This window comes from Macrotis lagotis, chromosome 4, assembly GCF_037893015.1.
Source record: "Macrotis lagotis isolate mMagLag1 chromosome 4, bilby.v1.9.chrom.fasta, whole genome shotgun sequence".
Lineage (NCBI taxonomy): Eukaryota > Metazoa > Chordata > Mammalia > Peramelemorphia > Peramelidae > Macrotis > Macrotis lagotis.
In genome coordinates this window covers 148,417,867-148,435,015 of record NC_133661.1, presented here as the reverse complement: position 1 = coordinate 148,435,015, position 17,149 = coordinate 148,417,867, and the positions used below count along the sequence as shown (strand labels likewise).

The 17,149-nt window shown below is 37.1% G+C and overlaps 1 pseudogene; it reads left to right on the top strand.

Moving 5' to 3' along the window:
• The first annotated feature begins 4,916 nt into the window (after window positions 1–4,916).
• Window positions 4,917–5,338, top strand: LOC141522741 (small nuclear ribonucleoprotein G pseudogene; annotated as a pseudogene).
• The last annotated feature ends 11,811 nt before the right edge of the window (window positions 5,339–17,149 follow it).

The following is a 17,149-nucleotide window of genomic DNA, read 5'->3' as shown; positions in this document are numbered from 1 at the left end:
GAGTGAGAAAGAGAATTCCATTCAATGTAATCTCAGACAATATAAAACACCTGGGAGTCTACTTGCCAAGGCAGACTCAAAAACTTTGAAAACAATTACAAAACACCCTCACACAAATAAAATCAGATTTAAATACCTGAGCAAACATCAACTGTTCATGGATAAAGTCAAGCTAATATGATAAAAATGACAATTCTACAAAAACTAAAGTCCTTGTTTAGTGCCCTACCAATCAAAATTCCAAAAAATTACTTTAATGAGTTAGAAAAAATTGTAAGTTAATTCATGTGAAGAAATAAAAAGTCAAGAATTTCCAGGGATTCAATGAAAAAAAATACAAAGGAATGTGGCTTAGCCCTACTAGATCTAAAATTATATTATAAAGCATTAGTCATCCATACTGCCTGGTATTGACTAAGAAATAAAGTGGTGGATCAGTGGAATGGACTAGGTGCAATAGCAGGAAATGATTATAATAATCTGCTGTTTCATAAATTCAAGAACCTAGCTATTGAAATAAAAACTCTTTGATGAATGCTATTCAGGAAATTGGATGTTAGTGTGGAAGAACTTAGACCAATAACTCACACCCAATAAAAAGATAAGATCAAAATGGATACAACATTTAGACATAAAAAACCATATTACAAGCAAACTAGCAGATCAAGGTATAATATACCTGTCAGATTTATGGAAAGGGAAGCAGTTTAAAACCAATGTAGAGATGCAGAACATCATTAAAAATGAGCTAGATAATTTTGATTAAATTAAATTAAAAAGCTTTTGCACAGACAAAACCACTGTAACCAAAATCAAAAGAGATATACTAAATTGGGAAATAATTTTTACATCTAGTATTTCTGACAAAGGGCTCATTTCTAAAATATACAGAGAACTGAGTCAAATTTTCAAAAAACAAGCCATTCCCCCAATTGACAAATGGTCAAAGGATATGCAAAGGCAATTTGAAGATGAGGAAATCAAAGTGATCCATATTCATCTGAAAAATCACAAATTATTAGAGAAATGCAAATTAAAGTATCTCTGAGATACCACCTCACACCTCTCAGACTGGCTAATATGACCAGAAAAGATAGTGATCAATGTTGGAAGGGATGTGGGAAATCTGGGACACTAATACATTGATAGAACTGTGAACTCATCCAACCTTTCTGGAGAGCAATTTGGAATTATGACCAAAGGGCAACAAAAATGTGTATGCCCTTTGACCCAGCAATATAAGTACTGGGTCTATACCCTGAAGTGATTATGGAAAAGGGTAAAAACATCACTTGTACAAAAATATTCATAGTAGCCCTATTTGTGGTAGCAAAGAATTGGAATTAAAGGGAATGTCCTTCAATAGAGGAATGGCTTAACAAACTGTGGTATATGTATGTGATGGAATACTATTGTTCTATTAGAAAGTAGGAGGGATGGGAATTCAGGGAAACCTGGAAGGATCTGAATGAACTGATGCTGAGTGAGATGAGCAGAACCAGAAGAACACTGTACACCCTAACAGCAACATGGGCGTGATCATCAACCTTAATGGACTTGCTCATTCCATCAGTGCAACAACCAAGGACAATATTGGGCTATCTGAAATGGAGAATGCCATATGTATCCAGAAAAAGAATTGTGGGGTTTGAATAATAGATGCTGAAAAAGTGTTGACAAAGTTTATGGGCAAGAAATTATCATCGGAAAAGGGGAGCCAAGATGGCAACATGAAGGGATCGAGTCTTAGGAGCTCTCTGATAAAAACTCATAAACTAAGGACTCTTAACTAAATTTTCGAGAGGCAGAACCCACAAAGGGACCCAGTGAGGCAGTTCTTCTACTCAAGGTAACCTGGAAAAGAGCAGAAAGGCTCTGCTCCCGGGGTCGGAGGGGCGGCCGCCAGAGGGGTGGCCCGCCAGAGCCAAAGAACTTCAGCCTCCCGGAGGCAGCCCCAGAGCGCTGGGAGCCTCAGCTCACAGCAGCGGGGGAGTCTCCTGAGCTGCACCCCAGGGAGCACCAGCGCAAAGTGGGGGAACATGGGGGACCTCTGCCAGAGCAAGCACGTGGAGCCCAGCCCTCAGGGCACACAGCCAGCAGCCTGGTCTTTCAGCAGCCTAGACCTGGAAACAGAAGCAGGTGGAGCCCTTAAGCAGGAGCCCCCAGGGCATGAGCCCATTGAGCTGAGGGAGGGGAGTGAAGAGAGATTGCCTAGCTCTGTCCTCTGCCCCTGGAACAGGACTCTGGAGCTCTGACCACATTCAGATCCTGATCGCAGTCTAGGCCCCCCCCCATAGAACAGTAGGGGCCCCCCACCTCAGCCCCATGGCAGAGGGGGGCGCTTATGTTCACTCACAGACCAGGAGGGAGGACAGAGCCTCACACACTGAGACCGTTGTGGGAGTGTCCCAAAAGCTCAGGAAGCACCCCCAAAAAACAGGCTTAGTCTGGGAAAATGAACAAACAAAGAAACAAGAGGAAGACCATTGAGAAATATTTTGCAAGTGAGCCCAAGAAGGATCAAAATACTCAGTCTGAAGATGAGGAAGCACAAGCTCCTGCATCTAAAGACTCCAAGAAAAACAGAAATTGGGCTCAGGCTATGACAGAGATCAAAAAAGACTTTGAAAATCAAATGAGGGAGTTAGAAGAAAAACTGGGGAAAGAAAGGAGAGAGATGCAGGAAAAACATGAAAATGAAGTCAGCAGCTTAGTCAAGGAAATCCAAAAAAATGCTGAAGAAAATAGCATGCTAAAAACCAGCTTAGGTCAAATGGATAAAACAGTTGAAAAAGTTATTGAGGAGAAGAATGCTTTAAAAAGCAAAATTGGCCAGATGGAAAAAGAGATAAGAAAACTCTCTGAAGAGAATAAATCCTTCAGACAAAGAATAGAATTCAGAGAGATTGATGAATTTAACAGAAATCAGGAATCAATACTTCAAAACAAAAAAAAATGAAAAATTAGAAGAAAATGTGAAATATCTCATTGAAAAAACATCTGATATGGAAAACAGACTTAGGAAAGATAATTTGAAAATTATTAGAATACCTGAAAGTCATGATCAGGAAAAGAGCCTTGACATCATTTTCAAAGAATTACTACAGGAAAATTGCCCTGATATTCTAGAAGCAGAGGGCAAAATAGAAATGGAGAGAATCCACCGATCCCCCCAAGAAAGAGAGCCCAAAAAAACAACTCCCAGGAATATTATAGCCAAGTTCCAGAACTGCCAAGTCAAAGAAAAAATATTACAAGTAGCCAGAAGGACACAGTTCAAATATCGTGGAGCTGCAGTCAGGATCACACAGGACTTAGCAGCAACTACATTGGAAGCTCGTAGGGCTTGGAATACAATATACCGGAAGGCAAAAGAGCTTAGAATGCAGCCAAGAATGAACTACCCAGCAAGGCTGAATGTCCTCTTCCAGGGAAAAAGATGGACTTTCAATGAACCAGGGGAATTTCAAAGGTTCCTTTTGGAATGGCCAGAGCTGAACAGAAGGTTTGATCTTCAGATACAGGACTCAGGTGAAGCATGGAGATTGGAGGAGAGGGGGGGAATATGAGGGACTTAATAAGGATGAACTGCATGTATAGAAAAATGATACTGATAATATTCATATGAACCATCTCAGTTAATAGAGCAGGTAGAGAGAGCTTTTATAGTTGAAGCACAGGAGAAAGCTGAATTCGAAGATAAAATATGGTGTAAAAATGGAGTCAATAAGAAAAAAAAGGGAAATGGAATGGGAGAAAGAAAAAGGAGAGGGGGAATAGTCCAAGCTATTTCACATAATAAGATTTTTTTTATTACAATGAGCTATTGAAATATGGAAGGGGGAGGCAAGGGGGAATGAGGGAACCTTTACTCTCATCAGAGATGGCTAGGAGAGGAAACAGCAAATATACTCAAAGGGGTATAGACAACTGGAGTAAGAAGGAGGGGGGAGCAGGGGGAAGGGGTGGGGATGTGAATAAAGGAGAGGATGGACCATGGGGGGAGAGTGGTCAGATAGAACACATTTTCTTTTTTTTACTTCTTGCAAGGGGCTGGGATTGGATGGCCTGCCCAGGACCATAGGTGGATTCTGAGCCTAAGGGGTGGTATAGGGGCTCAGGGCTTCTTGGCTCCAGGACCAGGGATCTGTCTGCTGCGCCACTCAGCAAACCTACAGCAGAGTCAGAGTGAAAGGAGAGAGAAAATATAGTACATGGTAGTGGAGAAATAAGAAAGGAGGGAGTTGTGATCAGCAATGGCAACATTGGAAAAATATGGAAGTAACTTTTGTGATGGACTTATCATAAAGAATGTGATCCATTCACGGCAGAATTGATGGTGTTGGAACAAAGATTGAAACACATTTTTTGTTATTATTATTTGGGGGAGGGTGCAGGGCAAGTGGGGTTGGGTGGCCTGCCTGGGGACACATAGCAGGGTGATCATTGGGTGTCTGGGGCCGGATTCAGACCCAGGTGCTCCTGGCTCAAGGGCCAATGCTCTGCCTGCCACCCAGCCACCCCTACTATTATTACTATTTTATTTTATTTTGGGTCTTTCTTTTTTCTTCTTTTTGGTTTTTGCAGGGCAGTGGAGATCGGGTGGCTTGCATGTCACATGGCTGGGTGATTATTGGGTTTACAAGGTTGGATATGGACTTGGGTGCTCGTGGCTCCAGGGCCGGTGCTTTGTCCATTGCACCACCTGGCCATACCTAAAATTATTACTATTATTTTTTTTAATTTTAATTTTTTCTCCCCCCTTTACTTTTTTGCCCAAGCAAGTCTATCTATATTCATGGGGGGAGGGGTATTTTGTTTACTTGTAAACAAGTATATTTTATTAATGTAAAGAAAAACATTTGTACAAAATGAGAACAAAAAATAAATTTAAAAAATAAAAATAAAAAGGAATTATGATAAAAGGCAAAAAAAGAAGTTATCATTGAAATTAAATGGTGGGGGCAACTAGGTGGCATAGTGCATAAAGCATGGGCCCTGGAGTCAGTAGTACCTGGCTTCAAATCTGGTCTCAGACACTTAATATTTACTTAGCTGTGTGGCCTTGGGCAAGCCACTTATCCCCATTTGCCTTGCAAAAACCTAAAAAAAGAAAGAAAGAAAGAAAGAAAGAAAGAAAGAAAGAAAGAAAGAAAGAAAGAAAGAAAGAAATTAAATGGTGGAAGTTATGTCCAAGGAATATTGCAGGGATTCAATCCATTTATGAATCTTGTGATTGATGAATGTGTAGAGAATGGCACCAGGTGGGCAACAGAACAATATTGGAATTATGGTAATCTAAGGAAACAGTAACATTATGTTAGAAGCCTTGGAATGAGTTTAAAGAACATCCATGCCCTGGATCTCCACTTGTCCTTTACATTCCCAAGAGCCTCTTTTTTCTGATACATAAAACTAGTCATTGTATGTTCTTTGTTTAACTTTTTGAACATAAAGACTATTACCAAGACTATTACCTTCACATTAGAGGGAAAAACCATTATCTCATTATGTAATTTTGCTATCTCATACTTTATTTTTCTTCCTTAAGGATATGATTTCTCTGTCATCACATTCAATTTAGATCAATGTATACTATGGAAACAATTTAAAACTTACAGACTGCCTTCTGTGGGTGGTTGGGGGAGGGAAGCAAGAGTAAGAGGAAAATTGTAGAACTCCAAATAAATAAAATCTTTCTTTAAAAACAAACAAGCAAACAATTAAATAAACACACAAAGAAACAAACAAATAAATAAATAATTTTAAAAGTATAGTCATTTAAAAAGAATTTGAGAAGTAAATTGGTGATTTAAGGGAAATAATGAAATAACTTTAATAAAGAAGTAGCTATTCTGAAAAACAGAATGCCAAATACAACAAGAAATATTAGATCAAAGACAAAAGATAGCAAAATTAGGAAAGTCCGCAAAATTTCTATAAACCAAAATGACTATGATTAGTAGAACAGAGAGAGACAATCAGAAAATTATATATTTCCCATATAATCAGGATGAAATAAAAATTAGGTATAGTATAATTCAGGGAATCATATACAAAAATTGCTCAGATGTTTTGAAAATGGAGAAAATAGGGGCAGCTAGGTGGCATAGTGGATAAAGCACCAGCCCTGGAGTCAGGAGTACCTGGGTTCAAATCTGGTCTCAGACACTTAATAATTACCTATCTTGCCTTTTTTGCCTTGCAAAAAAACAAAGAAAATGGAGAAAATACAGATCAATTGATTACACAGGACGGTTTTGGAGGAACCACAAATTAAACTGGAGCCAAGGTGGCAAAAGGGCAGGATTTTCCAGAAGCTTTCCTCCCAAATAGACCCAAACCTTGAAATTATAACTCTAACTAAATTGTTGAGAGACAGAAACCACAAAAAGACCCAGTGAGGCAATTCTCCAGCCCAAGGTAACCTGGAAGATCATGGGAAGGTTCTGCTCCATGAGGTTGGAGGGGTTGTAGACTGGAGCGAAAGACCTCCAGCCTTCCTGGAATAGCCTGTGGGGTGCCCCTGGGGGTACTGGCTCATGGCAACAGAAGTAGTTTCCATACCTCCCATCCCCAGAAACACCAAGCATAACTTGGAAAATCAACAGGGAAGCCTCTGACAGAGTGAGCATTGAGCACAGGCCAGAATGGACCTCAGCACAGCTGTGGCCCTTTGTGAAACTTGGGGGTTCCAGAAAACAGAAGCAAGCTGGGGGGAAACTGTAGATGTCTCTGTTCTGTCCTTGGGCCAGAGCTCTGATGCTTTGCCTATATTCAGACCCTGGGCACAGTCTGAGGTCCCTACTTCCATAGAGGAAAAGAGACCCTCCTCACAGCTCCAGGGAAGAGGGTAATGCTTGTGTTCATCCACAACCAGAGCATGGGCCAAGAGATCAGTCAGAGCCGCTCTTGAAGAAATTGAGGTCCTTCCAGGGGTGTCCCAATAACACTCAAAAGCTTGAGAAGCATCTCAAAACTAGGGTATAGACTGGGGAAATGAGTAAACAGAAAAAAAGGAACTGGACCATAGATGATTATTTTGATGCCATGGAGGATCAACACATACTCAGAATACAACAATGTCTAAGCTTCTGTATCTAAAGTCTCCAAAAGAGACTTCCAGTCAAGATGGTAGAGAGAGGACAGGCTCTGTGAAAAGTGTTCCTCTTTCCCCTCAAAAACGACATGAGAGAAATCTCTAAATAGAAATTTGATCCACAAAGCATAGATAGAGAAGATAGGAGAAGAACATGTACCAGGAAGGTCTGTATCATGGGACCATGGGTGAACTGGGAGACAAGACCAGAGGATCAGTGCGGGGATGGTACTGAGGGAAGACAGAGAGACAGCCTCAGCATAAGAGACTTTGAGCAACAGAATTCATTCAACAGAAAGAGATTAACTCCCTCCCCCAGGGCCCAGCCCAGTGTTCAAGATCAACTCAGACCCTGCTGCTGAGGACCTCAAACACTACAGAGAAAACAACCAGCAACCAGCAACCAACCTTGAAGAAATCAAGAAGGAGTTTAAAAAGCAATTGAAAAAGTTGAAAAAAGAAACTCAAGAGAAAATTAACATGTTGGAAGAGAATATTAACAACTCACAGCAAGAAAAGAAATACTTGGAAAATACAATTTGACAAATAGAAAAGGAGAATAACTCTCTCAGATCTTCACCTGGGCAAATGCAAAAAGAAAATGATTCTCTCAAAACTACACTTGAGCAAATGAAAAACTCCTTCAAAAAACAGAATTGACCAATTGGAAAAGGAGTTGCAAAAGAAAAATGAAAAAAAAACCTTCTTCTGTAAAAAAAAAAAGAATAGAATTTGTGTGAATTAATGACTTCTTGAGACAACAAAATTTTGTTAAACAAAACCAAATTATCAAAAAAACAGAAGAATATGTAAAATACCTAATCAGCAAAACCACTGACCTTGAGAATTGATCAAGAAGGGACAACCTGAGAATAATACGTCTTTCTGGAAACATTGAAGAGGAAAAAAAAAAGCCTGGACTTAATATTACAGGATTTAGTGATAGAAAATTGCCCTGATGCCATGGAACCAGAGGGCAAAGTATTTATTGAAAGAATACATCAATCCCTTCCTGAAAGACATCCTAAAATGAAAACACCAAAGAACATTGTGGCCAAATTCCAGAACTATCAGATAAAAGAAAAAATCCTGCAAGCAGCCAGAAAGAAAAAGGTTAAATTCAAAGGCATCATAGTAAGAATTACACAGGACCTGGCCACAGCAACACTAAGGGATCGAAGGGCCTGGAATGAGATATTTCTAAGAAACAAGGAGCTTGGAATGCATCCTCTTGACTCCACTAACTGGCAAAGCTGAGCCTTCTCTTCCAGGGGAAAAGATAGACATTTAATGAAATTGGAGACTTCCAAGATGTCATGATGAAAAGACCAGAGCTAAATTGAAAATTTGGATATCAAACAGTAGGCTCAAGAGATACATGAAAAGGTTAAAAAACTGCTATCCAATAAGATGAAACTGGCTATATACCCACTTGGGAGAAAGACTCCCATAACTCTTGAGAATTGTAACTTTATTAGAGAGAATATACATAGCCAGACCTGATGGATACTCTTAATTTTCTGTGATTCAGATAGAAGGATTTAAAAACAATACCTCCTTAAAAAGTGGAACAGTGAGGAGAAGAGAGAATGGAGGGAGACTGAATGGGGTAAATCTCATTACATCAAGAGGTACAAAAAATCTATTGAAATTGAGGGGAAGAAGGGAGGAAGTGAGAACCACCTGAATCTTCATTTCATCAAACTTAAAGTTAACTTAGACACACTTAGTTAAGTTAAGAAACTTATCTAACCTTTCAAGCATTAAAAGGGGAAAGGGAGAGGAGGGGGGGGAAGGGAACTAACAGGAGGAAGGGAAGAAGGGGAAAAAGGACAGGGGAAAGAAAAGAGCAGGGGTTGATATAAGAGGGCAAACACACTGAAGGGGGTATTATTCAAAAACAAAACACTGGGAAATATGGATAACGGGGAAGAAGGGGGGGAATACAAACAGAAGGAAGATATGGAGGGCAAAAAAGAGTTAGTAATTATAACTTTGAATGTGAATTGGATGAACTCTCCCTTAAAATGTAAGCGGATAGCAGAGTGAATTAAAAACCAGAATCTTACAATATGGTGCTTACAAGAAACTCATTTGAAGCAGAGAGATACATTTAGAGTAATGGGAAAAGGTTGAAGCAAAATATATTTTGCTTCAGCTGAAGTGAAAAACACAGGGAAAGCAATCCTTATTTCAGAAAAGGCAACTGCAAAAATAGATAGCATTAAAAGAGATAAGGAAGGAAATTATATCCTCCTCAAAGGTACTATAGACGATAAAGAAATTTCAAGACTAAATATGTATGCACCCAATGGTGCAGCATCCAGAGGAGAAGTTGAAAGAGCTACAGGAAGACATGGAAAGCAAAACTCTACTAGTGGGAGACCTCAAACTCATGCTCTCAGATTTAGATAAAACAAATCATAAAATAAACAAGAATGAAGTTAAGGGGGTAAATAGATTGTTAGAAAACCTAAATATGATAGACCTATGGAGGAAATTGAATGCAATACATGGCACTTACACAAAAATTGACCATGTACTAGGATATGCAAACCTAATGATCAATTGCAGAAAAGCAGAAAAAGTCAATACATCTTTCTAAGATCATAATGCAATAAAAATCATATGAAAAACTGGACCAGGGAGACACAGACCCACAACTAACTGGATGCTAAATAACCTCATTTTAAGGAATGAGTGAATCAAGCAACAAATTATAGAAAGAATTAATTATTTCATCCTAGATAATGAGAAAAAAGAAACAACATACCAAAAGTTATGGGATACATTTAAGGCAGCTGTCAGGGGATATATTATATCTTTAAATGCTTGCATGAATAAATTAGAGAAAGAAAAAATCAATGAACTAAATATGCAACTAAAAAATTAGAGAAAGAACAAATTAACCCTCCCCCAATTAAATACCAAATTCGAAATTCTGAAAATTAAAGGAGCAATTGATAAAATCCAAAGCAAAAAAAGACCCTATTGAACTAATAAATAAAACAAGAGCTGGTTTTATTAAAAAAACAATAAAATTGAAAAATCTCTGGTCAATTTGATTAAACAAAAGAAAGAAGAAAACCAAATTGTTAGTATCATAAATGAAAAAGGTGAACTCACCAGCAATGAGGAGGAAATTAATAATTCTGAATTATTTTGCCCAATTCTATGCCAATAAATTTGACAATCCAAGTGAAATCTATGAATATTTACAAAAATATTAATTGCCCAGATTAAATGAAGAAGAAATTAAAAACCTAATAACCCTATCTCAGAAACAGAAATTCATCAAGCCATTATTGAACTCCCTAAGAAAAAATATCCAGGGCCAGATGGATTGACAAGTGAATTCTATCAATTATTTAAAGAACAATTGTTTCTAATTCTACATAAACACTTTGGGAAAATAGGTGAAGACAGAACTCTGCCTAGCTCTTTCTATAACACCAATATGTTGCTGATACCTAAACCAGGAAGAGATAAAATAAGTAAAGAAAATTATATACCTATCTTCCTGATGAATATAGATGTAAAAATCTTAAATAAAATCTTGGCAAAACGATTACAATTTAGCACGAGGATAATACATTATGATGAAGTAGGATTTCTGCCAGGAATGCAGAGTTGGTTCAATATTAGGAAAGTTATCAGTATAATTATTTATATCAACAACAAACCAATCAGAAATCAAATAGTTATAGCAATAGAGGTGAAAAAGCTTTTGATGAAATACAGCACCCATTCATAATAAAAACACTAGAGAGTGTAGGAATAAACGGTTTATTCCTTAGAATAATAAGCAGTATCTATCTGAAACCATCAACAATTATCATATGCAATGGGGATAGGCTAGAGGCATTCCCAATAAGATCAGGGATGAAACAAGGATGCCCATTATCACCACTATTATTCAATATTGTATTAGAAATGTTAGCCTCAGCAATAAGAGAAGAAAAAGAAATTGATGGAATTAGCATAGGGAAGGAGGAGTCTAAACTCTCACTCTTTGCAGATGACATGATGGCATACCTGGAGAATCCTAAAAAGTCATCTAAAAAAAATACTAGAAATAATTAGCAACTTTAGGAAAGTAGCAGGATATAAAATAAACCCTCATAATTCCTCAACATTTTCATATATATATATATATATATATATATATATATATATATATATATTTATATAACTAGCAAGATATGACAGAAAGGCCTAGAAATAGAAATTCCATTCAAAGTAACCACAGACATATAAAATATCTGCCAAGTCACACTCAAAAACTTTTTGAAAACAATTAAAAAACACTTCCCACAGAAATAAAATCAGATTTAAATGCCTGAGCAAACATCAACTATTCATGGATAAGTCAATATAATAAAAATGACAATTCTACCAAAATTAAACTACTTGTTTAGTGCCCTACCAATCAAAATTCCAAAATAAAATACTTTAATGAGTTAGAAAAAGTTGTAAGTAAATTCGTATGGAGAAAAAAGAAGTCAAGAATTTCCAAGGATTCCATGAAAAAAGTAAAAAGAAGGTGGCTTAGCCCTACCAGATCTAAAATTATATTTTAAATCATCAGTCATCAAAACTGTCAGGTATTGACTAAGAAATAGCATCGTGGATCGGTGGAATAGACTAGGTACAAAGCAGGAAATGATTATAGTAATCTGTTGCTTGATAAACTCAAAGAGTCCAGCTATTGGGATAAAAACTCTCTCTTTGATAAAAACTGTTGGGAAAATTGGAAGTTAGTATAGAAGAAACTTAGATTAGAGCAACACCTCACACCCTATACCAAGATAAGATCCAAATGGATACAGGATTTAGACATAAAAAACAATATTATAAGCAAACTAGAAGATCAAGGAGTAGTTTAACTGTCAGATCTATGGAAAGGGAAGCAGTTTATGACCAAGGAAGAGATGCAGAACATCATTAAAAACAAACTAGATAATTTTGTTTACATTAAATTAAAAAGATTTTGCACAGACAAAACCACTGTAACCAAGATCAAAAGAAATGTAGTTAATTGGGAAACAATTTTTTGCAGCTAGTATTTCTGACAAAGGACTCATTTCTAAAATATACAGAGAAATGAGTCAAATTTTCAAAAAACAAGTCATTCCCAATTGACAAATCATCAAAGGATATGCAAAGGCAATTTGCAGATCAGGAAATCTAAGTAATTTCTAGTCATATGAAACATTGCTCCAATTCATTGCTTATTAGAGAAATGCAAATGAAAGTATCTCTGAGATACCACCTCACACCTCTCAGACTGGCCAATATGACCAGAAAGGATAATGATCAATGTTGGAAAGGATGTGGGAAATCTGGGACACTAATACATTGTTGATAGAACTGTGAACTCATCCAACCTTTCTGGAGAGCAATTTGGAATTATGCCCAATGGGCAAAAAAAATGTGCATACTCTTTGATCCAGCAATACCACTGTTGGGTATATACCCTGAAGAGATTATGAAAAAAGGGTTAAAACATCACTTGCACAAAAATATTTATAGCAACCCTGTTTGTGGTGGCAAAGAATTGGAAAGTAAGTGAATGTCTTTCATTGGGGAATGGTTTAACAGACTTTTCTATGTATACCATGAACACTATTGTTCTATTAGAAACCAGGAGGGACGGGAATTCAGGGAAGCATGGAAGGATTTGCATGAAGTGATGCTGAGTGAGACGAGCAGAATCAGAATAACATTGTACACCCTAACAGCAACATGGGGGTAATCAAGGCCAACCTTGATGGACTTGATCAATCCATCAGTACAACAACTAGGACAATTTTGGGCTATCTGCAATGGAGAATACCATCTGTATCCAAAAGAAGAATTATAGACTTTTAACAAAGACCAAAGACTATTTCCTTCAAATTAGAAAAAAAAATTACCTTATTATATCATTTTACTATCTCATGCTTTATTTTTTTCCTTAAGGATATGATTTTTCCGTCATCACATTCAACTGAGATCAATGTATAACATGGAAACAATGTAAAGATGAATAGAATGCCTTCTGTGGGTGGTGGGGGTGGGAAGTGGGAAGCAAGAATGGGGGGCAAATTGGAAAACTGAAAATAAATAAAATCTTTCAAAAAATAATAAAGTCTCCAAGAAAATTAGGAATTGGGCTCAAGCTATGATAGAGCTCAGAAAATATTTTGAAATTCAAATAAGGGAGGTAGAGGAAAAATTGGGAAGAGAAATAAGAGCGATGCAGTAAAAAACATGAAAACCAAGTCAGCAGCTTGGTCAAGGAGATTCAAAAAACTGCCAAAGAAAACAACATGTTAAAAAACCAGTTTAGGTCAAATAGAGAAAGCAGTCCAAAAAGTTAATGAGGAGAAGAATACCTTAAAAAGCAGAATTGATCAGATGGAAAAGGAGATAAGACTGCTCTCTGAAGAAAACAACTCGTTCAAATGTAGAATGGAGCTAAAGGAAGTTTATGACTTTGTGGAGAATCAAGAAACAATAAAACAATACCAAAGGAATGAAAAACTAGAAGAAAATGCTAATATCTCATTGGAAAACCTATCCAGAAGACACAATTTAAAGATTATTGGACTACCTAAAATTTATGATCAGGAGAAGAACACTGACTTCATTTTAAAACATTTTCTACAGGAAAATTACCCTGATATCCTAGAAGTAGAGGATAAAATATAGAAACTGAGAGAATCCACCAGTCTCCTCCTGAAAGAGATCCAAAAATAACCTCCAGGAATAAATAGCCAAATTCCAGAATTCCCAAGTCAAAGAGAAAATATTACAAGCAGCCAGAATGAAATAATTCAAATATCATAGAGCTACAATCAGGATTACACAAGACTTAGGAGCATCCACATTAAAGACTGGTACCACCCAGCAAAACTGAAAATCCTCTTCCAGGGGAAAAGATGGACAATCATATAGGGGACTTTCAAATATCCCTGTTGAAATGAACATAAACTTTGATCTTCAACTACAGGATTCAGGGAAGCACACAGAGAGGGTGAACGGAAAGGACTAATTTATGGGGACCTTAATGATGTTGAACTGCTTGTATTCCTGGGAAGATGATATTAATAACTCAAATGAACCTTCTCATTTAATATAGCAGTTAGAAGGAGCATATATAGACAAGGCACAGGAAAGAATGGAATTTGAAGGTATAATATATTGTAAAGATGGAGTCCATGGGAGAAAAGAGAATGTCCTGGGAGAAAGGGAAAGGCACAGCAGAATGGGCTAAGATACTTTATTTAAAAGAGTCAAAAAAAGCATTTGTCATAGTGTGGAAGAGAGGAAGGTGAGGGGAAATGAGTGAGCTTTCATTCTCATTGGAAATGGCTCAGAATAAAAAACAACATACACACTTAATAGGATATAGAAACCTATTACCCTAGAAGAAAAAGGAGAAGGAGATAGGAGCCAAGGGACAGGGTGAGGGGAGGGGTGGTGTAGGTGATAGAGGAGTGAGTGGAACCTGGGAAAGGGTAATCAGATACAACATACTTTTTTGTTGTTTTTTTTTTTTTTTTGCAAGGTTGAGTGGCCTACCCAGGGCTACATGTCTGGGTGGTTGTTGGGTGTCTGGGGTGAGATGTGGGCTTGAGAGCTCCTGTCCCTAGGGCGGGTACTCTGTCCACTGTGCCACTTGGCTGCCCCATGACACACTTTTGAAGAGGGACAATGTGAGAGGAGAGAGAATATCTAATAAATGGGAGTGCAGAAGAATGGATGGAGGCAATCACAATCAGCAATAGCAATTTTGGGAAAAATATGGAAGTAAATTCTCTGATGGACTTATGATAAACAGCACAATCCACCCAAGAGGCAGAGCTGATGATATCAGAACACAGACTTAAGCACATTTTTTCCTCTTTCTTTCACTTTATTTCTCATGAAGTTTTTTTTAAAATTTTTGTTGAGGGGAAGGGAGGATTATATTTACTATTGCAAGATTATTTTAGTAATGTGTGAATAAATAAAAATGTAAGCTTAAAAAAGAGCCACAAATTTAACTCACAGAGCCAAGATGGTGGTACAAAGCTTGAATACTCACAGAGCTTTTCCCAAACAACTTTAAATGAAGCCTCTAAACAACTCTAAAGTAACAGAAACCACAAAACGGCAGAGTGAAATGATTTTAAACTCAAGATATCATGGAAAAAGTTTAGAAAAGGTCTGTCTCACATGAATAAAAGGGGAGTATAGTTTAGTGTAGGTGGGAGAGCTGGAAGTTAGAGGGATGTTATTAGCCATAGTACAACTCAGCTCCTGGATCATCATTAGAACAGGCCAGCAGTGAGCATCCCAATCCCAGTTCAAAAGTCAAACTTTGAGCCCAGGAATGTTGGTATAACAGGAAAGACTGGGTTGGACTTTCCTAATAGAGGAACAAATCTCAAGTACCTAAGACACCAGAGCAGAAAGCCAGAGACAAAGACCCCCCCACCCCAAGCCCCTGCAAAAAGTTTAGGATATACCTTCTGTGCTCTAGAAGCAGAACTCAACTATCAAAATGAGCAAAAATACAAAAAAAAAGCAATAAATGTAGAAAGCTACTATTCTGATAGTAATGATAAAACCTCCATCTCAAAAGAGGAAAGCAGTGACAAAATATTTACATATGAAGAAGCCTCAAAGGAGCTTATGAACTGGTCTCAAATCTCAAAAGATCTCTTGGAAGATGTTTAAAAACCAAAGAAGAGAGGAAGAAGTAAAATTGAGGGAAAAAATGAATCATGCAAGAGAATTATGAAAAATTGACTAAAGATAACAATGCCTTTCAAAACAAAAATGACCAATTAGAAAAGGAAACACAAAGCTAACTGAAGAAAATAAAACCCTAAAAATTTAAATTGAACAAACAGAAATTAATGACTTTCAGACATCAAGATTCCATCAAATAATGGGGTGGCTAAGTGGTGCAATGGACAGAGTGCTGGCCCTGGAATCAGGAGTACCTGAGTTCAAATCCAGTCTCAGAGACTTAATAATTATCTAGATTGTTGCCCTGGGCAAACCACTTAACTCCATTTGCCTTGCAAAAACCTAAAAAAATATTCCATCAAATAAAACCAAAAGGCTGAAAAAATAGAAGAAAATGTAAAGTCCCTCTGCAAAAAAAAAATGATTGATTTTAAAGTGGATTCAGAAGAGATATTTTAAGAATTATTGTTCTACCTGAAAGTCACAATCAGAGAAAGAGCCTGGACAATATCTTTCAGGAAATTATCTTGAAAAACTGCCCTATATCCTAGAAATGAAGATAAATAATCCTTGAAAGAATCCATCAATCACTCCCAGAAAGAGATCCCAGAATAAAAGCACCAAGGAATTTTGTAGCCAAATGTCAGAATGCTCAGCTAATGGAGAAAATACTATAAGCAGTCATAAAGAAGCAATTTAAATAAGAAGGGACCCATAGGCAGAATTCACAGGGACTTCTCATCTTCAACATTAAAGGATCTGAGGGCCTAAATATGATAGTCCAGAGAACAGAAGAGCTCAGATTAAAAACAAAATCCAACTGCCCTGCAAAATTCAACATATTATTTCAGGGGAAATGACAGACTTTCAGTAAAATAGAGTACTTTGATACTTCTCTAGTAAGAAGACCAAAATTGAACAGAAAACTAAATTTCCAAATATAAGTCTCAAGAGATATATAAAAAAGGTAAATGTAAAAAATGGTAGTCAATGAGACTAAACTGTCTACATCCCTACATAGGAAGACCATGACTGTAACTCTTAAGAAATTAATTTCTCTAAGAGCAGTTAAAAGGAGCATAATTATACAGAATATTTGATAATCATGTGATGATGGTACTTCATCTCATGAATATATTTGTATTGAAACAGCTGGAGGGAGTATACTTGAACAGAGGGTGCGGGTATAAATTGATGAACATTATGGCTTTTGAGAATTGTACTTCTTTCAGGAGAGTTGAAAGGAATATATACTTTGACAGAAGTATAAAACAATTAAAACATGAAAAGAGGATTATATAGGAAGATAAAGGAGGAGGCACTGGAGGA